The sequence below is a fragment of the Pinus tabuliformis genome, chromosome 2_2 (genome assembly GCF_031772625.1).
Source record: "Pinus tabuliformis cultivar Carrire ecotype Pingquan chromosome 2_2, CPIR1, whole genome shotgun sequence".
NCBI lineage: Eukaryota > Viridiplantae > Streptophyta > Pinopsida > Pinales > Pinaceae > Pinus > Pinus tabuliformis.
In genome coordinates, this window is record NC_142300.1 from 263,043,209 (window position 1) to 263,067,164 (window position 23,956).

The 23,956-nt window shown below is 39.2% G+C and overlaps 1 protein-coding gene and 1 pseudogene across 1 annotated transcript in view; one reads left to right on the top strand and one right to left on the bottom strand.

Annotated features, from left to right (window-relative positions):
• The window catches only part of LOC149192308 (alpha amino-terminal protein methyltransferase), a 58,439-nt gene that overhangs the window by 21,686 nt on the left and 12,797 nt on the right, over positions 1–23,956 (bottom strand). The window lies entirely within an intron of this gene.
• LOC149192309 (uncharacterized) lies at positions 1,092–21,416 on the top strand (annotated as a pseudogene).

Below are 23,956 nucleotides of genomic sequence, written 5' to 3' on the forward strand. Positions count from 1 at the left end.
CCAAGAGTTTAAGGCACTTGTAGAGAACCAGATAGGGAAGCAGATCAGGGTGTTGAGATCAAACAATGGGGGTGAGTACACTTTTGTGGAGATGAGGGATTTTTGTGGGAGTGTTAGCATTAAGAGGGAGCTCATTGTGCCTTATAACTCTCAGCAAAATGGGGTAGCAGAGAGGAAGAACAAGACCATTGTGGGTGTCGCTAGAGCTATGTTGCATGATTAGAGTTTGCCTTTCTTCTTGTGGGCAGAGGCGTGTAACACTGTTGTTTATTTACATAATAGGAGCCCACACAGAATCTTAGGGAGCAAGACTCCTGAGGAGATATATATCGGCAAGAAGCAGGAAGTTGGGCACATCATGATATTTGGGTGACTTACATATTCACACGTTCCTAAGGAGAAAAGGACAAAGTTGGAACCTTCCCCAAAGCAGTTGAAGGCAGCACACTTAGAGGTCTCATTCGAATATATAACTAGGCCTACAAGGTCTCCTAAGGAAAGCTAAGAAGGTTCTCTCTATAGCGAAGTAAAGAAGCCCTAATGTTCTAGCGTTTCTCCTAAGAAGAAAAGAAGTCTGACTTAGACAAGCAGCAGAAGAAGGATGAAGTACTAAGGAGCAAAGTGCCGAAAGAAAGAGGTCCATGTGCCGGAAGTTATAGTGCAGAAAGAAGAAGGATTTGACTTATGCTTGGAGGATAACCTAGTCAAGGGTCTAGGGTTTGGCAATTGTTCAAATAAGAGAAAACTTACCAAGGGTTTTCCTCTCAAGAGTGGAGAGGTTTTGTCCCTGGCAGAGAGCCAAACTTTGTGTTCTTGTTATTTTGTTTTGGTAGCAGTTTGATGAAACACACACACTAATAAGAAGAAGATAAATTGTCAAACTGCATCACAAATTGTTATCAAGTAACAAAGAATCACACTACACTACTTTGCGCTAGATTCTTCAACAATCTGAACCTATACTTTATCCTGGTAAGTGAGGATCCACTCATTCTGGTACTATATGTGGATGACTTGTTTATTATAGGGGAGGACAGTCTCATCCAGCACTGCAAGAGAGATCTTGGCTCAGAATTTGATATGTGACTAATATGGGGCTGATGCATTACTTTTTGGGGTTGGAGATCTGGCAGGAGGATGGGCACATCTTTGTGGGCCAGGCCAGGTATGCAGGAGATATCTCAAGGAGATTTTGTATGGATGGTTGCAGGCCTATGGCTACTCCTATGATCACCAACTGGAAGAAGTTGCCCCGATGTTGATTCTGAGTTGGTGGATCCCACTTTGTATCGTCAACTGATTGGTTCATTGATAGCTTTGGTCAACACTCAATCGGATATTTGTTTTGCAGTCAACACATTGAATTAGTTTATGATGGAGCCCAGGAGAGTACACTGGGTGGCTACAAAACATGTGTTGAGGTACTTACAAGGCACAATGGATTATGGTTTGGACTATGTCAGATGTGATGGAGTCAGATTGATTGGTTGCACAAGCTCAGATAGGGTTGGTAGTGTCAATGATCAGAAGAGTACTTCTGAATGTTGTTTCTCATTGGGCTCGGCAGTTGTGTCATGGTTCAGCAGGAAACAGAAGTCAGTCTCAGAGGCAGAGTATATGGCAGCTAGTCAGGCAGGGTGCAAGGCATTATGGCTTCGCAAGATACTTCATGGATCAGAGTTGTATTAAACTCTTTGAGAACCCAGTATTTCATGATCGGTCAAAGCCTAAGTTACCGGATCCGGCACAGGCAGGTGGAGTATTGCCGGATCCACGGATCTGAACCGGATCCGGATACGGATACTCCAAAATACGGTGAAAATACATATTTTTTAAATACACAGATTTTGGAAACCGCTAGCCTTTACAGGATACGGATCCCGCCGGTTTAAGCGTTAACCAGGGAATTAAATTTTTAATACATTATTCAATTATTGTTATCAGTTATATATAATATAGCGTAGCGTAGTGCGGGGTGCGGGGTTAATATATGCACGGTTATATTAATATATTCATATTGTAATATGACAGTTATATAATATATTTGTATGTTAATATAACATTTATATATCGGGGTGCGGGGTTAATATATGCACGGTTATATTAATATATTCATATTGTAATATTACAGTTATATAATATATTTGTATGTTAATATAACAGTTATATGATATATTCGTATATTTATTATTTAATATTTATATATATATGTTATATAACATTATAATAGCAGTTATATTAATATTTATTATTTAATATATGTTATTTACTGTTTAATGTTTAAGGTTTAATATATTAATGTTTAATAACAGTTATATATATTATATTCGTATATTTATTATTTAATATTTATATATATATATATATGTTATATAACATAATAATAACAGTTATATTAATATTTAATATATGTTATTTAAAATTTTAAGCCATCATGTTATTTAAATTTTTAAAATGTATTTAAAATTTAAATTTAATTTTTTTTTAATGTATTTACAATTTAATTTTTAATTGTTTATGGATAATATTAATATATTATGATTTGACCTTTAAATATATTATAATTTATCCTTGGACCTTTTTGTTACTTTGTATGAGGGACGATGCACCATTTCAATGTTTTAATCTTCATATTTATGATTTTATCATTCAATGTTCTAAAAACTAAAAATGTTTGATGGTTTCATGGAGTATTTGATTTTTTAGCTTTAAGGTATTTTTTAAAAGTTATAATATATATATATATATATATTGTACGTGACGTATCCTTGCCGTATCTGGATCTTAGATTTTCAAAAAACTAGCGGATCCGGATCCGGATCCGTATCCGTATCCGTATCCGTATCCGAATCCTGGTAACTTAGGTCAAAGCATATAGAGATCATATACCACTTAATCAGAGATTGGGTTCAGCGAGGAGCAGTGAAGCTTGAGTATATATCTACTGATGAGTAGGTAGCAAACATTCTCACCAAGTCTTTGCCAAGAGACAAGCATGTTTTCTTCAAAGACAAGATGGGAGTGGTGAACAACACCTTCCTCGGTAAGAGGGAGTGTTGGAAATAGTACCAAGAAGAGGTGTTACTAGGCATTTATCCCTTTTAGCCTAGTAGACACATTAATAACTTTTGTTTTGGTGACATTTATGAGTTATATTAATGTCATGGGTGGAAAAGATACTTAAAAGTGTTTTAACATGTGCTTTTTCCTACTATTAAAGTCACTTGTACTGTATAAAGTGACTTTATGCGTAAAGTACGTAGTGTACTTTTCTAATATTAAAGTGAGATGAAAATTAACTTTATGAGAAAACTAGAAAAAGGTACACAACTTGAAAAAGGTACTAGGAGGATTTTAAGCAATGGGGTCGATGTGTGAGGAGGGGCAATTGAGGGAGTTAATATCAACCACACATCTTGAGATTTGGAGATTAAATCTCATCCATTAGATCCTAGGTTTAGCGATTCAATCTTTTCTAAGAGACAAAAGGAGAAAAAGGAGGTTCATTCTTCACTTCACACTTGAGAGAGCATAAGAAGCAGAGGAGAGGAAAACTTCTAGGAGAATTTGCAGCAAGAGAAGGAGGGCTCAAATTTCTAGGAGGAAGGCAGCCATAGGAGGCACGATTTTCAAGGAGAGATGCACAAAAATCAAGAAGACAGTCAGCATGATTTTCGAGGCAAACAGCAAACACAAAAATCAAGGGCAACAACATGATTCTCCAAGCATCTGTGCACGAATTTCGAGGATTGTTCTAGAGTTGACCTGGCCCAAAATTCGAGGCAAAATTTTCAGGTTTGCCGCTACATGCAGCACAAATTTTGAGGAGCCTCCTGGCATGAAAATCGAGGTACAGCAATCACCTTTAGTGCAGAAATCATGGCAGCTTTTGGCATAGATTTCGAGGCATAATTCTGGGCACAAATTTCAAAGAGTTGAGAGGTGAGAAAGTGTAGAAAATTTTGGGCAAGAGATTTTGTGAAAATTTGAAGAAAAAAATCAGTGGGCACAAATTTCCAGATTTGCATTTAATGCTTCAGCGGCTAAGAGAGATAAGTACTGTGTTTATTTTATGCACTTAGACTAATTTTCTCAAGCAATAAAATCCTCCTTTGAAGATCGGTTTCCCCAAGAGGTTGTGGGGTTTTCCCAAGGTCATCTTGACCAAAAATAAGTGTCTCACATGTGTGAATGCTTGCAAAAATTGTGCGTTAATTTCCATCTAATTGAATGTTTACAATTAATGCATACTAAAATTTATATCATCAAGACTAAACACATGGGTTGGGCCTAAACAACACATGCAAACTTGTAAATTGGGTTAAGGGTGCACATCATAATTTTTCTACACGGTATAGTCACTGTGGAGAGAGCTAGAATATGTGCCCAGATTTTAGTCCTTCTTGTCCTTAGTAATTCAGTCACTGTGGAGAGAGCTAGAATATGTGCCCAGATTTTAGTCCTTCTTGTCCTTAGGTATACCTTGGACTGAATTACTAAGGACAAAAAGGACTAAAATCTGGGCACATATTCTAGCTCTCTCCACAGTGACTGAATTACTAAGGACAAGAAGGACTAAAATCTGGGCACATATTCTAGCTCTCTCCACAGTGACTATACCGTGTAGAAAAATTATTGATCTGCACCCTTAACCCAATTTACAAGTTTGCATGTGTTGTTTAGGCCCAACCCACATGTTTTGTCTTGATGATATAAATTTTAGCTTATGAGAATGCATCTTTGTCACGCTGTATACATGTGTGTATCTCTGTAGCTTAAACATTTTACCTTGCAGTATATATTTATCAGTTCTGCAGTTTAAATGATTTTTAATAATATTTGATCAATACATAGGTTTCTAGTACAAAGAATATCTGAAATCGGTGCCATTATTATCTTCTGAAAGGCATTCTGCCACCAATACATAACAAACAGGGCTACCTTTGTCAACTTTGTCATTTTTAACGCCATCGGTTAATTAATCATCAATTAACAGGCCTTTGGTTACCAACACGATCATATAAAACATAAATTAAATATTGAAGAGGCATTATGATTACAGGAGTAAGTTATTCCTTTAGTACCTTGTGATTCATATAATCTCCAGCGAAAGTAAATGAGAGATATTTAAATATTGAAAGAGGCTTATAAAGCTAAAGGAATTTTAATTGAAGTGTTATTTAATTCACCATAAAAAGAAGGAAGAATCGTTTAATAAATAGACGTGAACGGGTATTTGATTTTATTGAAAAAATAGATTAATTAATAAAAGGTTTTTTTTACAAAATCTGGGCAATTTATGATGATGTTTTAAACTTTTGAACAATGATTATTGAATACCATAATATGTCATATGATAGTAGACTATCACTGGTCAGTCATAGTTCATTTTGTACTTTGTACTATGTAGTGTGCATTATTAATTTTGGTGATGATGTTGATGATTGAAATTTGAAACAGAAACTTGATGATATGTTGAATGTTATAATAATCATTGATGATGATGACAATGTTTATGCTAAATTGATGATGATGATTTGTTTATGTTGAATTTATGATGATGATTATCTATTTTTAAATATAGAATCTAGATTCTAAAAAATGAATGGTAATATATATGTGTGTGTGTGTGTGTCGTTTCCTTGTCGTATCGTATCTGGATTTTTTGAAAATTTGTCATATCTATCCCATTTCCCGTATCTATGTCAGTGCAACTTAGGGATTGAAATGTGAGGATATTCTTCCTATTTCCATCAAGGAAACAAGGAGAAATCTATTGTTTTCATTTCCCAAAATTCATCTCATGAGATACATACCCTAATAGTTAATGGTAATATTAAATTCTTAAAGTAAAAGTGACATTTTCATTTATCTTTCATTTTCATCCTTTTACTTAAAAGCTTTTTAACATTACCATTAATTGACTCAGAATGTTTGAGGGTTGGTTCCGACCTCATTGGATTTCATATAGAGAAAGTATGTTAATTTTAAATAACAATGGTATGTTCTATACTTAAGAGCAATTTACTTCATTTTTTCTTATTAGCCCAATATCAATTTCCAGATTAGCAATCACATTAACATGACAGTAAACACAGATAAAACATAAATGAAAACAATAGAAGACAAGCCAAGACAAGAGGAGACAAGATGTGACGCATGTCAAGGGACAAACCCCAATGTGGGGAAACCCTTTGATCAATTCTTCTTATTATTCTTCAAAAAGTTCAGCAAAGAGAGAGAGTACAATATATAAAATTCACTCGCCCAATCAAAGTCAAATTTGTCCAGTTAAATAGCAGTCACAAGAAGCCCTAACTAGAAAGTCAACATTGGTCAATGTGGCAGAATTTCTCCTCCAAATCAGTTCGGTCAAACCCAGTCAACTCGGCCTCCAACAACAGTCCAAATGAACCCAAAACAGTCCCGAAAATATCAATCCAACTTGGTCAACGCACAGTCAAACCTGCGATCAACACTGGTCAAACAGTGCTAAATGCCTCGATCTCTATGCCCAGAAATGCGACATGCCCAAACAAAATATTCCCCAAGAAAAATACAGTCAAACTCGATCAACTGCGGCTCGGTCAACGTTGGTCAAACCCTCCTGCAATTCAGTCAACGCCCAAAACAGAAAATGCAGTCTTGTCCTTCGTACGTGTGGAGAGAGAGGTTGCCCATAAATGTGTACGACTCAATCAGATGAGAGAGATGTGTGAGTGATGAGTGTCCAAATGAGGTAGATGCTCCTTCTATTTATGTGCAACGTTGAGGATGAATAGACATGTCTTTTGGGCTTCTGAGCCTACATTAGATTGTTGGCCGACCTTGACAATTTGTCCATAAACGAATAAATTCATAATTTCATTTATGTCAGAATGAGATGATCTTTAGATCAATCCTACACCTCTCAGAAAGAGGAATCCAATAAAAATATCAGCTCCATCATATGAGTTGTCCAAGGTGGAGTTGGCCCTAGTTGCCAAATTTAACACTCCCTCTCAACTAGGAAGAACTCCACCTGCCAACCCATCTGACAATTTGTACCATTAATGTCATCCCTACTCTACACTATTGAACCATCAAAAAATAATGAAGAAGAAATGATCGAGAATGTATCATACCATTTTTCACTGACCCGAAGTTAGTCTCCAATAATCGAGAGTGTCTCATACTACTCTCCATTGATCCCAGATCAATATTAAACATCCTAGCATAAGGAGTATGATAGTACACGATGCGTCCACCGATACTACTATGGTCCCTATCCTCATTTCCTTACTCATTGGCTAGATGAGAGGTACTTCCCATGAGTCCCAAACTGCATGGGTAGGATGTATCGGCAGGAGAAGGTGAACCACTCATTCTATACATATCTCAACCATCATGGGGTATCACAGGGGAAGGTGAATCACTCACTCTGTACATCATGCACCACTAGGGGAAGGTGAACCACTCACCTTGTACATCACGCATGTAAAGTTTTGTAGATGTTCTATGCTAAGAGCAATTTCACTTTTCTCACAGCAATCATACAAGTAGATAAGCAAAATGCAGATAGAACATATAAGCAGATCTTACAGAAGACAAATCAGAAACAAGAAAAATGTATGTGTTTGTTTCGGCGGTCAACAGGATGCTTCAACCAGCAAAGTCTCCTTTGGTCAGCCAGCCCAGCATGTGTCACAACAACCCTCCAACCAGTAGATGAGTCAACCCAAGTCAGTTCTACAAAAGTCAACGCTGTCCTGAAAAGTCAACGCAGGGGCAGCAAGCTAAAAGTCAACGCAGCAGCAAAACAGTCAACCCTTTGACCTCGATTTTTGTGCCAGGTAGTATGGCCTTCAAAAATCGAACCTCCCACAAGTTTTCAGCTTGTTTGGACCAAGCGTTGACCAAAGTCAACGCTGGTCAAACTTCTGCGAAACCCTAGCAGCAGAAAAATCCTCTTCGTCCTTCCCACGTGTGGCTGAAATTCGTCCTCCAGGTAGCTCGTACTTTTAAGGATGAGAGAGGAAGATGTGAGTTGTGTTGTGATCAAATTCTCTCCAACTTTTCCTATATATATATATCCATCAATGAGGGTGTGTGACACATCTGTTGGGCATGTGAGCCTACATTACAAAACTGGCTGACCTTTGCACATATAATTTATTAAGAATAATAAATTCAAAATATAAGTTCTGCTCATTGGATTAAGACTATTTTTATATGGATTTTACACCTCTCAGAAAGAGGAATCCAACAAAAATATTAGCCTCTTAATTTGAGCATCAGAACATGGAGTTTGGACCTAGTTGTCCAAATTTAACACTCCCTCTCAACTAGGGAGAACTCCATCTATTAGTGCAATTAACATCGTGAGTCATCCCGCCGAAACTTGCTTTGCTGGCTTCTTTATTTCAGAACAGAAGCGGGTCAGTCACAAAGACATCATTCCCCGACTGACATAATCAGTCCAGAGGTCCCAGACCTCACAAATCTTGATCCCAGATCAAGTGGTTGGACCATGCCATCCTAGATAGAGAGTACGGCAATTTCTGATGCGTCCATCAGTCTTTGCTAATAGTCTCTAGCTTTTCCACACCTCATTGGCCAAATGAGAGGTACTTCCCATGAGCCCTGAACTCAATGGGTAGGATGCATACGGGGCACAGATTAAATGAGTGGCAAACCAGCTCAATAATCACAAGGGTGGGGCAGAAGCATTATGAGTGCTTATAGCTCCGAGAAGCTATCCCCAAAGCCCCCCAGAGCTCCTAGAGCTCATCGTCCAACAGGACCCACATCATAGGGTCTTTCCACGACACCAAGACTCTCACGGAAGGTTAGGAACTTGACCTTCCCCAGGGGCTTAGTGAGAATATCCGCGACCTGCTCATCAGTTCCTATATGATCGAGCCTTACGGCGCCTCGCTGTACCATATCCCGGATAAAGTGGTACCTGATATCAATATGCTTGGATCTGTCGTGGAACACAGGATTCTCAGTCATACGAATCCCACTCTGATTATCACAGAGTATTACAGTGGTATCTAGCACATGTTGGAACAGCTCACTAAAGAGCTTCCTCAACCAAACTGCTTCACAACAGGCCATACTAGCAGCAATGTATTCGGCCTCCGCGGTGCTCAAAGCCACCGACTTTTGCTTCCTGCTCATCCATGAGATCGAAGCAGAACCAAGATTGAAACAGCATCCAGATGTGCTCTTACGATCCACCACACTGCCAGCCCAATCGGCATCAGTATATCCCCGGAGTATCACACTCCCGGCAGTGTATCTCAGCCCATGGTTTATCGTGCCCCGAAGATATCTCAAAAGATTCTTGGCACCAACCCAGTGAAAATGATGAGGCTCAACCATCTGTTGACTCAAAGTATTCACTGCAAAACATATGTCCGGACGGGTGTTCACTAAGAACATCAAAGCTCCTATGAGTTGACGATACTCAGTAGGATTGGCCAAGATAGGCCCTGCAGCGCTGCCACTCAACTTCTTAAAGTTGAGTTCCATTGGTGTCGACACGGACTTACAGTCCACCATCCCAAATCTTTCCAGAAGCTTCACAATATACTTTCCTTGAGAAAGGAAAATCTCTCCAGGTCTCTGCCAGACCTCCAGGCCTAGGAAATAGTGCATCAGTCCTAGGTCTTTCATCTCGAACTCAGCAGCAAGCTCCCTCTTACATTGATGAATGAGAGGGTCATCACCTGTCAGGAAGAGGTCGTCCACATACAGCACTAGAATGAGAGGCTTTCCTTCCTCAACCTAGTAAAGGTTTGGATCGGCATTGCTTCGAGTGAAGCCCAGCTTCATCAAGTAACTATCCATCCTCTCATACCAAGCTCTGGGTGCTTGCTTTAACCCATAGAGGGCTTTCTTCAACCTGCAGACATAAGTGTCTCGATCTTGAACTTCAAATCCCAGAGGTTGTTCTACATACACCTCTTCCTTTATTGCACCATGCAGAAAAGCAGTCTTGACATCCATCTGATGAAGACTCCATCCTTGCGTAGCAGCAAGGGCTATGATGGATCGGATGGTGGTATATCGAGCCACAGGTGCAAATATATCGTCATAGTCAATTCCTTCCTTTTGAGAGAAGCCACGGGCAACAAATCTTGCCTTAAACTTTTCAGCACTCCCATCAGATCCATGTTTAATCTTGTAGAGCCATTTAGCGGTGACAACAGATTTGTCCTTCGGTCTCGGGACCACATCCCAGACATCATTCTTCATAATAGCCTCATATTCTTCATGCATAGAATCCTTCCAGACTTGATGCTTGATGGCTTCTTCAAAAGATCCAGGTTCAGATTGTATAATAGTACTCATGGCAGCTAGATACCCTTGGTATCTACACGGCTTCTTGCTTTCTCGGAATGTTCCCCTTGGGGCAGCATGACCCTCAGCATCTTCGAGGGTGTCCCTGAGCCATGATGGCCTCTTTCCTAGAGAAGGGGAAGGATCAATAGGGTCCATTGGCTCTTCAACATCAGGCATAGTCTCATCCTGGGGTTCTTCCAGATTTCCAGGTCTTTCTTCATGGTTTTCTTCAGATCTAGGAAGATCTACTACTTTCTTCAGGGAAGCATCTTCGTCAAAAGTGACATCATGGCTTATCTCTACTTCCCTTTGACCAGGTACATAGACTCTATATGCCTTAGAAGTCTCACTGTAGCCCACAAACATTCCTTTCTTCCCAGTAGCATCCAGCTTACTTCTCTTTTCTTTCGGCACATGAAAATAGACAGGACATCCAAAAATTCTAAAATGTGAGACATCAGGTTTCTTACCAGAGAAAACCTCTTCGGGAGTTTTGGAGTCCAAAGCGGAATGAGGGCATCGGTTTTGAATGTACACAGCAGTATTTGCAGCTTCTCCCCACAAAAACTTTGGAAGACCCTGGTCACATAGCATGGCACGGGCAGCTTCCACAATAGTCCTATTCTTGCGTTCAACAACACCATTCTGCTCAGGAGTATATGCAGTGGTAGTCTCCCTCTTAATGCCAGCTTCTCTGCAAAAGTCTTTGAACTCATTTGACTCATATTCAGTGCCATTGTCAGTCCTCAAAATCTTGATCTTCTTTCCGGTCATATTTTCCACCAAGGCTTTGAAGGTACGGAACCACATGAAAGCCTCATCCTTCTTCTTCAAGAAGTATATCCAGGTTTTGCGAGAGAAGTCATCAGTAAATGTCATATAGTAAGAACATCCCCCCAGGGATGTTACAGGCAACATACCGGAAAGATCATAATGGACCAGTTGCAATATCTCAGATGTCTTTGTGACACTTGAGGGGAAAGGTCCCCTTGAATGTTTTCCTTCAGCACAACCCTTACATACACCTTTATGATTATTTCCAAAATCATGCATCCCTGTCACCACCTTCCTTGCTTCGGGAAGAGCCTTGTAATGAAGGTGTCCAAATCTTTGGTGCCATAGTTCGGTTTGACGGATAGTATCACAAGTCATAGCTCCCAACGGACTCCCTCCAACCTGGTAGAGTGTACCAACTCTAAAACCAATTGAGATAGCTTCCTTGAAGCTCTTCTTCCACATGAGTACCTTTCCATCAGAGAAAGTTACATTGAATCCTTTGTCTTCCATGGCAGATACAGACACAAGGTTCTTCTTCAATTTGGGTACATAGAGTACATCTTGTAGATGGAGGACTTGTCCTTGAGACAAGTGGAGGGTCACAGTCCCGATCCCTTTCACAGGATAAGTGGCATTATCCCCAAGGGTAATTTCTAGATTAGTATCCCTTTCAACCATGTCAGAAAGTGCTTCCTTGAATCCGGTGATGTGTCTTGAGGCACCACTATCGATTAGCCAGACATCCATAGTGTCGGGCGGAGATGCAGCTGAGAGAGCAGATATTAGAATATACTCATTTCTTTTATCAACAACATTAGACTCCTCATACCTGGTATTTCTGGTCCTTTTAGAAGGTGGATGGTTTCCTTCAAAGTGAGCCTTCCTCTTTCCTTTGGATTTGTCATTTCTTTGATTCCCATTCCTTCGGTTGTTGTTGTTGTCGTCACTATCGGGAGAATTCTTCTGGAAGGGGCATTCTCTAGCATAGTGTCCAGTCCTATGGCAGGTGAAACATTTTCCCTTCTTCTTTTGAGTCTTAGTCCTTCCTTTGTCCTTGGAACCACCAGAGTTCTTCTTTCGGGAATGAGCAACATAGGCAACATTTCTTTCATTATCAAATTCCTTCATCCTTGTTTCTTCTTGCATACATCTAGACAGAAGCTCATCAAAGTTAGGGATGGTATTATTGTTGAGAATGGTAGTTGTGAATACTTGCCATTCATATGGAAGTCCTCCAAGTGCGGTGAGAACCATCTCACGATCAGCTATTGTCTCCCCAATAGCTAGCAGATTGTTCCTGGTTTCGGTCAACTTCATAAAGAAAGTTTGAATAGACTCGTCTCGGCCCTTCTTCATATTCTTCAACTTGTTCTTGAGGAATAGCACTTGGTTCACATTGTTTACTTGGAACATAAGTATCAGCTTGTCATACATCTCCTTGGATGTGCCTAGTTCAGCTATGTAGGCAACCAGACTCTTATTTATGGATTCCCTGATCAGCAGTTTTGCTCTGATTTCTCCCTTCTTATATTTGTGTTTAACAGCAGCAGAGGCATTTGATGGAGGTTCTTGAATCTTCCCTGTCACATGATCTAGGAGATCATGATCTTCTAATTTGAGATCTAATAACGTCTTCCAGGCATGGAAGTCATCACTTCCAGTCAGCTTGTCATTCTCCCTGAATTCAAGCTTAGAGGAATCCATTTCCTTCGATGATGATTGCTATAGATAGAGTTTGTCTTCACCTCAGCTCTGATACCATGTAAAGTTTTGTAGATGTTCTATGCTAAGAGCAATTTCACTTTTCTCACAGCAATCATACAAGTAGATAAGCAAAATGCAGATAGAACATATAAGCAGATCTTACAGAAGACAAATCAGAAACAAGAAAAATGTATGTGTTTGTTTCGGCGGTCAACAGGATGCTTCAACCAGCAAAGTCTCCTTTGGTCAGCCAGCCCAGCATGTGTCACAACAACCCTCCAACCAGTAGATGAGTCAACCCAAGTCAGTTCTACAAAAGTCAACGCTGTCCTGAAAAGTCAACGCAGGGGCAGCAAGCTAAAAGTCAACGCAGCAGCAAAACGGTCAACCCTTTGACCTCGATTTTTGTGCCAGGTAGTATGGCCTTCAAAAATCGAACCTCCCACAAGTTTTCAGCTTGTTTGGACCAAGCGTTGACCAAAGTCAACGCTGGTCAAACTTCTGCGAAACCCTAGCAGCAGAAACCCTAGCAGCAGAAAAATCCTCTTCGTCCTTCCCACGTGTGGCTGAAATTCGTCCTCCAGGTAGCTCGTACTTTTAAGGATGAGAGAGGAAGATGTGAGTTGAGTTGTGATCAAATTCTCTCCAACTTTTCCTATATATATATATCCATCAATGAGGGTGTGTGACACATCTGTTGGGCATGTGAGCCTACATTACAAAACTGGCTGACCTTTGCACATATAATTTATTAAGAATAATAAATTCAAAATATAAGTTCTGCTCATTGGATTAAGACTATTTTTATATGGATTTTACACCTCTCAGAAAGAGGAATCCAACAAAAATATTAGCCTCTTAATTTGAGCATCAGAACATGGAGTTTGGACCTAGTTGTCCAAATTTAACAACGCACCACTAGGGGAAGGTGAACAAATCACCCTACAGTCGCACATCGCTCCAAAAAGTACCCCAAGCCCCCCGGAGCTCCCAGAGCTCACTATCCAAATCAAATGGAACCCTCATAAGAGGGTCTCTCCACGACTCCAAGTCGTTCACAGAAGGTTAAGAATTTGACCTTCCCCAGGGGCTTCATAAGAATATTTGCGACCTGATCATCAATCCCAATATGACGAAGCCTTATTGCTCCCCGTTGTACCATATCCCGGATAAAGTGGTACCTGATATCAATATGCTTGGAGCGGTCATGAAACACAGGATTCTTAGAAAGACAAATCACACTTTGGTTGTCGCAGAAGATTACAGTGGTATCTAGCACATGTCCAAACAGCTCATTAAAGAGCTTCCTCAACCAAACAGCTTCACAAGAGGCCATACTAGCAACAATATATTCGACCTCAGCAGTGCTCAAAGCAACCGACTTCTGCTTCCTGCTCATCCAGGATATCGAAGCAGAACCTAGAGAGAAGCAACATCCCGATGTGCTTTTACAATCCACCACACTGCCAGCCCAGTCAGCATCAGAATAACCATGGAGCCTCACATTCCTGGCAGCGTATTTCAATCCATAGGTGATTGTGCCCCGAAGATATCTGAAGTGATTCTTGGCAGCATATCTTACCCAACTGTCGAATTGACTCCTCTAGTCACTGCTTAGCACTACTCAGTTGCTCAGCAAGTGAGAAATTCGAACTTTCTGGCGGAAAGTTCTCTGAGGAGAAAATTCCCCTTCTACGTGTCTTTGTTCTTTTCCAGTGGATTTCTGCCCCGGCAGAAACTGCGCCCTTCAAGCATTGCGTTGAGGCTCTGCGTCACTCCCTCTACCTCTGCAAACTCACGAACTAGAAATCGTTCCTCGGATCTGCTTCCCGGCAAGGACTGCGCAAAGGGATTCGAATTGCTGCCAAGTGCAGCTTTCGGCCTCACTGCTCAGCATTGGATCTACTCTTCCTGTTTCAAAATCAATGCTCTGATACCATGTGAAAATTCCTACACTCAAAGGAACCCCTACTGCAGAAAATCTGAATCTACTTCACCTACTTGATTTTTAGAATTCATCAAGTTATTCTTCTGAATACAAAAGCAAATTATTTCTACAGCCTACACTAATTAAATATTTGATCTCATGAAACAGAAAACATAGCAAAAAACAAGATACATAGGACACACTTGTTTTTGGACACAATAGTCCCCGGAAAAACCGAACACGAGAAAATCGATGCAATAGTTCTAAGGGTTTATTATTATGAAGGAGAAATATCTGAATACAAATCTAGGATGCTCATCTAGCAATTCTTTATAGAGAAAATACTAGCGGAATATCTAAGTGAGTTTTAGCTCACTTCATCCGATAAAATTTTGGTTGATCCGACACAAGACTGGCTAACCCCAACTATTTCTGTGTTGGCTATGCGTCAACCCTGCGTCACCTTCTCTGCCCTCTGTGTCAGCTCTCCCAGCTGTTCCAGCAGTTTCAGTTTTCTGGCAGCTCCCGTCAGTTTTGGTTGTTCCAGCAGTTCTGGATTCTGCGTGACAGGCATCTTTTTTGTGTAAGCTCTCCTGACCTCTGCAAGCTCTCTCCACTTCTCTGTCAGTATTCTCCGGAGAGTCCTTCTAGATTCTCACTGCCCCTCAACAGCAATATCTCCCCAATCGATTTTCCTCCTGAGAACTTCTCACCTCAGAAAATCGATTTCCTCAATCTCTCTGTATGTGTTTCCAAATGAACCCCAAGCCTCTATTTTATACTTTTCCTGTTGAGTCTTCAACGGCCGAAATTAAGTCTCTAATCAACAGCTAAGATTAAAACATGACTTGACCCGCCTTCTAGATCATTCTCACCCATATTTTGATTAATACCCATTAATATTTTAATTTCCCTAAGTTTAGACTTAAGAACTCCATTAAAAATATTAATCATTTTAATAAAATACAATCCCAGTGGAATTTCACCAAACGGTTTCTGGGTTCTTTAGAACTCATGCGCCTTAGCCTCTCCACCAATTTTCAAGACTAGAGCACTTTTGATGCTACCATAAACTAACAGACTTATCTCCACTTCTCTTTGGCAAGGCACATAGATTTTATATGCCTTAGAGGTTTCACTATAGCCCACAAATGTTCCTTTCTTCCCAGATGCATCCAATTTGCTTCTCTTTTCTTTCGGCACATGAAAATACATTGGGCTACCAAAAATTCTAAAGTGAGAAACATCACGTTTCTTACCGGTGAAAACTTCTTCCGGAGTTTTGGAGTCCAACGTTTGATGAGGGCATCTATTGTGAACGTACACGGCAGCGTTGGCAACTTTCGCCCATAAGAACTTCACAATTATTTGATCATGAAACATGGCACGAGTGGCTTCTATAATAAAACGGTTTTTCCTTTCAGCAACACCATTTTGCTCAGGAGTATATGCAGTAGTAGTCTCCCTCTTAATGTCAGCGTCTCTACAATAGTCATTGAACTCATTTGATTCATATTCGGTTCCATTATCGGTCCTCAATATTTTGATCTTCTTCCCTGTTTGATTTTCGACCAAAGCTTTGAAAGAACGGAACCATGAGAATAACTCATCCTTCTTCTTCAAGAAATACATCCAGTTTTGCGAGAAAAATCATCCACAAAGATAGCATAATATAAATATCCTCCCAAATATGTCACGAGCATCATACCAGATAGATTAGAATGAACCAATTGCAATATGTCAGTAGTCTTGCTATCACTTGAGGGGAATGGTCCCATTGTATGTTTTCCTTCGGCACATCCCTGACAAACACCTTCACATTCTACTTTAAATTCGGGCATACTTGTCACCATCTTCCTCACATCAGGTAGAGCCTTATAATGTAGATGAGCAAACCTCTGGTGTCATAATTCGGATTGAAGAGATGTGTCGCAAGACATAGCTCCTAATGGGCTTCCTCCAACTTGATATAGGCTATCAACTCTAAAACCAAGTGTAAATGCTTCTTTGCAATTTCTATTCAAAACATGTACATTTCCATCGATGAATGCCACCTTGAATCCTTTGTCTTCCATCGCTGAGATAGATACCAGGTTCTTCTTTAGATCATGTACATATAGTACTTCTTGTAGATGAATGGTGTTGCCTTGATTCAATTGAAGAGTAACATTACCAACTCCCTTCACGGGATAGGTGGCATTGTCCCCAATAATGATTTCCAAATTTGTATCATCTTCTATCAGATTTGAAAGAGCTTTCTTATACCCAGTGAAGTGCCTTGAGGCACCACTATCAATCAACCAATTTCCCAAGGTATCTAGAGGAGAGGTAGTAGAGAGGGTAGATATAAAAAAAAAACTTTTTGCTTGTTATCAACAACATTAGATTCATCATACTTGGAGTTTCTTGATCTTTTGGGAGGTCGACCATTTCCATGTTGAGTAGCGGTAGCATTCATTTTTCCTTTGTTGTTGAACCTACCATTCCTTTGATTGTTGTTGCCCCTGAAATTGTTGTGGTTGTGGTTTTCATCATCATGAGGTGCATCCCTTCTATTAGGACACTCCCTAACATAGTGGCCAAATTTGTTGCAAATGAATCATCTTCCCTTCCTTCCATCTTTGAATCCCGGTCTTCCTTGACATTGCATCTTTGAACCTGCATTGTTCTTTTTAGCATGAGCGGAGATTTCAGCAGGATCATTCCTATTTGAAGGCATGTCCATTTCTATCATCCTTGTCCCTTCTTGAGAACATATAGTCAGCAATTCTTCAAAACCTGGAATCCTGTCGTTTTTGAGGATAGTAGTGTTGAACACATGCCATTCACGAGGGAGACCTCCAAGGGCAATGAGAGTGAACTCTTGTCAACAATAACTTCTCCAATTGAAAGAAGATCATTTTTTTGTTGGGTTGTGTTATATTCTTTCCACGGCTAGCCTATGTAGTGAACCGGGGAGCTTCATTGTGCTGATTGCGCAGTGGGGTGGTCACGGGGGGGCGACAGCCCCCCCTATCTGGAGGATTTGAGGGGAGCAGGGAGTCCCCCTCTACGGGGTCCGGGACGGCACCCCTGGAAAAAAAAATTTGGACCCTATATTAGGTTGGCGGACCTACCTATGGTTTTCGGTCCATGATTTTGGACGCGATGGTTTTTGGTCCATGGTATTGGATGCTTTGGCATGTATAAATATGAATTGTAACATTGAAAGGAATATAATGAAAAATCAAGCTAGTAGTCCCGGTTTTGGGATCCAAGGGAAAATCTCTGTGTATATTTGTTTTATGTGTTATGCTCTCACATTGTTTATTTTCTACGTTTTAGAATTTCGTATGCAGGTAATTTCTGTACGGGGTTAAAACCTACATTTTTATCTCGGTAATCCTCATGAAGTAAGATTGGATATCTTCACCTCTTCCCTTCTTTATGTCCTTCAGCTTGTTCTTGAGGAAGAGAACATGGTTTGCATTGCTAATCTTGAACATGCCAACCAACCTATCATACATCTCCTTAGATGTGTTCAAATCAGAGATGTATGCAACCAAATGCTTGTTAATAGAATCCCTGATGATTTTCTTCGCTTTGACTTCACCTTTCTTGTACTTTGTCTTAGCGACAGCCGGTGCATTCGAAGGAGGTTCAATGATCTTTCCCTGCACATAATCCATAACATCTTGCTCTTCCAAAGTCAAATCAAGAGACATCTTCCATGCATGATAATCATACTTATCATTGAGCTTGTCATCAGGCTTGAAGTAAGATGCGGAGGCCATTGACTCTTGTCCTTGTCCAACAAATCTCAGTGATTGCTCTTTTCACTCTTGCTTGGGCTTTGTTTTCACCTCAACTCCGATACCATGTTAAATAGCAATAGTATGTTCTATGCTTGAGAGCAATTTACTTCAATTTTTCTTATTAGCCCAATATCAATTTCCAAATTAGTAATCACATTAACATGACAGTAAATGCAGATAGAGCATAAATGAAAACAGTAGAAGATAAGCCAAGACAAGAGGACACAAGATGTGGCACATCCCAGGGACAAACCCCAATGTGGGGAAACCCTTTGATCAATTCTTCTTATTATTCTTCAAAAAGTTCAGCAAAGAGAGAGAGTACAATACATAAAATTCACTTGCCCAATCAAAGTCAAATATGTCCAGTTAAACAGCAGTCACAGGAAGCCCTAACCAGAAAGTCAACATTGGTCAATGTGGCAGAATTTCTCCTTCAAATCAGCTCAGTCAAACCCAGTCAACTCGGCCTCCAACAACAGTCCAAATCAGCCTAAAACAGTCCCAAAAATATCAGTCCAACTTGGTCAATGCACAGTCAAACATGCAGTCAACGTTGGTCAAACAGCTTTGAATGCTTCGATTTCTGTGCCCAAAAATGCGGCTTTCCCAAACAAAATATTCCCCAAGAACAATGCAGTCAAACTCAGTCAATTGCAGCTCAGTCAACGCTGGTCAAACCCTCCTGCAATTCAGTCAACGCCCAAAACAAAAAATGCAGTGTTGTCCTTCGCACGTGTGGAGAGAGAGGCTACCCAGAAATGTGTACGACCCAATCAGATGAGAGAGAGATGTGTAAGTGATGAGTGTCCAAATGAGGGTGACGCTCTTTCTATTTATATGCAACATTGAGGATGACAATTTGTCCATAAACGAAATAAATTCATAATTTCATTTGTACATGTCAGAATGAGATGATCTTTAGATCAATCCTACAGCTCTCGGAAAAAGGAATCCAATAAAAATATCAGCTCCATCATATGAGCTGTCCAAGGTGGAGTTCGGCCCTAGTTGCCAAATTTAACAAAGTAGAATTTTAGATCCCACTCAAATCCAACAGACTTAATAGTCTTTAGGATTTCAGGATTGACAGGATTACAATGTTTCCACTGGATTTTGTGGTGTATGAGGGTATGGAACTAACAATTAATCAAGATCACCATGCCCTCTATGTACCTCGATGTTTATGGAGTTGACTGTTGAGCTCCTGCTTCATGACCCTAGTAAAAATGTACACTTCATTCAAGCAAAATTACCGATTAGGACGTTAAGTTTTTTCTATCTTAATTTAATGTTTAGTGGGTGATCTTGATGAATATGATCCCAATATTGGCAATGATTTTGATGTTACGCAGCTATTTGTTGTAGCATGCTTTTCTTTGGATTTCAGAGGCCATTTAGACCCTCTCTATTGATCTATTTCGATTCAGAGATGGATTGCACTCGGTGATATTTTGGTTATATACACCCTTGTTATTTACATGAGAAAGTTTGCATATTTGTGTATACTAATTTGGGTTCATATGGATGCACATCAAAATTTGAATATTTATGTATTTTCTTGTCAACCAATCTTTTGGTCTAGTTCTGATAACATTGTTGAGGATGAATTGACCATTTTCCATCAAGCAAACAAGGGGAAAGCCATTGTTTTCATTGCCATGATTCATCTCATGAGATACATTTATTTTTGTTTTAATATGATTTCTTATCATTCTATTAGATCTTATGAATCAGGACAAATATCATATTTCAAAATCGATATCTAACGTATCTACTATCACTTGACATCTTGTACATCTTATATATCAATTTTATTTTCATATTTAAGTAGCAATGTGTTTGTTTGATGTTAATGTTGTTTAAGAAGTTAAAAAATTGAAAGAAAAAAATGATAATTTTTGTATTTTTTTAAAGTTTCCCGATAATTTCCCTGATATTGCTGATAATTAAATTTTTGGACCTCCGGCAATAAATTGCCGATAACGATAAATGTAACATTGACTAGAAGGCATAAATTCGAATCAAGACTCATTTTCCATTGTCCTCAGTGCTTGTGTCAATAATAAATCACTTGACCTGGGCACACGAATCCATGCACATACTGCTAAAACTGGATATAAGCCAGATATTTCTGTGGGTAATGACCTTGTCAACACTTGAAACCTGGTTGCAAAATGTCTGAACGAGATGATGGACTGTGGAGTGTCAGAGTGTCATGATAAACAGGTATGCCCTGCATGGGCAGGGCAAGGAAGCTCTGAGTCTCTTTTCTGAAATTCTGAGATCATGTATGAAGCCTAACCAGTTCATTTTTTCAGGCATTCTGAGCAATGTGCCAATCTTTCAGCAACAAAATGGAGTAATAGTCTACATGGTTACATTGTAAAAGTTGGATTTTAAGTCTGCTTTATGTGAGGTAAGTATTCCAAATTTGAAGTCTGCTATATGGGATAAAACAGGGATCTGCTACATAAAGGTGAAGCATATGACAATTACATGAGAGGTGCATTTTATTTTGAATGAGACGTCTTTGACGCCAAAAGAAGTTCTGGCTGTATATGTCCAATCTCCTAGTTCTGAGTTCAACTGTTATGGTGCTGTATATCATGCTTTCGCTTCAGCTATCTTTTTTTTTCCCTGGCCAGAGCAGGTATCAGATGTAGCTCATTTGTGATTCTGTTCCTCTTACAATGACGATTGGCATATTCATTAAATACCTGAGTGATTTTCCTGTTTTAATGTCAGACACCAGTAGCACATAATAAAACTAGCAATGAAGGTGGGGAAATCTATTCAATTTCATGCAATCTTTTTGTACTGTAGACAGTGATAAATTGGTGGTTCCTATCGATATTCTAGATTGGTCGAAGAATGTTACATAAGCATGGTAGCTGCCAGAGAAGGTGTAGCAGATATAGGTCAGACAGTTTAAATATTAGTAATTGTGAGGAAGAAAGGTTGTCTGGAAAGAAGAATAGTAGAAGTGAGAACCCATATTCTGGAAGTAGTAGCCTAGAATCAAGTTATGGGTCGGACAGTCCCTTTTGGATGAAGTCTAATTTCATGTTCAGGTGCCCTTTTGGGGAAAACACAAGAACAAATACATGAGGAAAATGATAAGACGCACAAGGGCGCAAAAGGCACCTGGATGCAGTTGGATCGAGATCAATAAACAGGTACGTGTTTTCCTTGTAGGAAACAGGCCATATCCAGAATCAGAAAATTTGCGTCTTGTTGGCAAGGTTGTCCAGGAAAAAGAAGATTGCAGAGTATCTTCCCACTACAAGATTATTTAGTAATGTGGACATTATTCAAGCATTCATTTCTACATTCAAATTCCTGTATAGGTTTTCTCACGCTACATATAAATGGTTGTAGGGTGTACATTCACAATTGATTGGTCAGAAAGATCCAAATAACATTTTTTGTGAAGGAATTCTGCTATTGTGATGCTTCTCAGTCCTGTAGCTGATGCAACTGTCATGTAGACAACATGGAAGTAGCACAAAATATCTAGTCCAATCAGAATATGTAAACATTTTCTAATGGTTTTGTCATTTAGATGACTCTGCAAAGACAAGATGATGAATTGAGTCCTTGCAAGAACATAATTTTTCAGTCTCTTGGCATTGGTAAATATATAGATTTGTTAGAGATTTAAGATGCTGACTGATGATGAGATGAATCAAAAAACAGAAGCATCAGCCTTTTGCACTAAAAATGATAGGGTGTGCTTTGTTCTCTATTGAATGTTGTTGAGGTGACTGATAAGTATCAGCTTTTGGTATTTTGAATGCAGGGGTTGTTTATATTTGAATTTTTGGGTTGGTTGAAGATTTGCCCAACACGGTTGAGAGGTGCAAATGTGTGATAATATTTACTAGCATATAAAGCAAATGGAAGAGCTTGTCCAAATTGAAGACTTGACATTTGTGATTTACAAAGGATAAGAGGTCGTATTGGGCTTATTCAGATAATAAAAAGAAAAGTTGTGTTTCTAAACATGTTCTTCTTCCAAATTGGAGGGATGGAAAACTCCACAGTCACACCAGGATTCCTGTCATTGGCAATGAGGAACTTATGGGTGCGCATATTAGAGATTCACATATTAAAGCCTTTAGCATATCTGGCACTGCTGATTATAGTAGTTTTAATGATCATTCTTTCCACTTTCTGCAAAGATTAAAGCCTTGACAGATTTAAAATTATTATTGATGATTCTGAAGATGAAAGGTCTATAAAAGAACACATCAGGTTGTTGGCCATGGCAACATAATGTTGTTGGGACCTGTAAAAATAAAAATAAAAAGTCCAGTGCCACAAGAGATTCAGATAATCCAGCAACTTCAATTCTTGCTCATGGTAGAAATGTGGAAGGCCCTTTAAGTGCAGAAAATGGAACAGAGGACAGAGTAGAGAGAAATATTGATTTGAGGTGGCCTTTTATGTTCAGTCCACAGAAAATTTAGTTACTTTTTTCACAAGTTTTCCATTAACACAAAGGTGCAGCATGGGCTAAAACTGGGTCTTGATTATTGAGATGCAACATGGGAAGACAGTTGCAATGAAGAGTTATTAGTTACGGCTGATAAGCTTGTTGAAAACCGTCAACAAGCTAATGAGCAGGTTGAAATTGGTTCTGGGCATCTTGTTGGACTCTGCCTGAAGCAACCAATAAGTTTTGAGTGGGTCAGCTTAATGATCAAGCCTATGGCCCTAGTATTGATATGCGATTCATGGTAATGTTAAATTCTTAAAGTAAAAGGATGAACATCCTTTTACTTAAATTTTTAACATTACCATGAAATGACTCAGGATGTTTGAGAGTGGTTCCGACCTCATTGGATTTCATATGGAGAAAGTAGAATTTTAGATTTCATTGAAAATCCAGCAGACTATCAGTTTTTCAGGATTGGGGGATTGCAATGTTTCCATTTAACTTTGTCATGTATTAAGGTATGGAACTCGTATTTAATCAAGAGCACCAATCCCTCTATGCTTTTTCTATCTTATGTTAATGCTCAGAGGGTGATATTAATGACAAAGATCCCTATACAGATACAGAGGTAATGACAAAGATACCTCTGGATATTAATGCTTAGAGGGTGATATTAATGACAAAGATCCTGATTTTCCAACAAGACTAAAAAATTAGACATTTCTCGTGGTGGCAAGAGGCCCAAGCATAAGCAATAGATAATAGATTTACTTGTCTTTTCTAGTTTCTAGTAGTTTTTATAGTTATTGACTCTTTCATATTTATTAAGATTTTTTTTTAAACATTATATGACAATTTAATTTTGAAATTGGCAATTATAACTCATTAGTAATGAATTATGAATATGATGCTTCATGAAAGTTGAAAGTTGTTTCATTTCATTACATTCTATAACATTTCATTTCATGTTAGATATTATTTGTT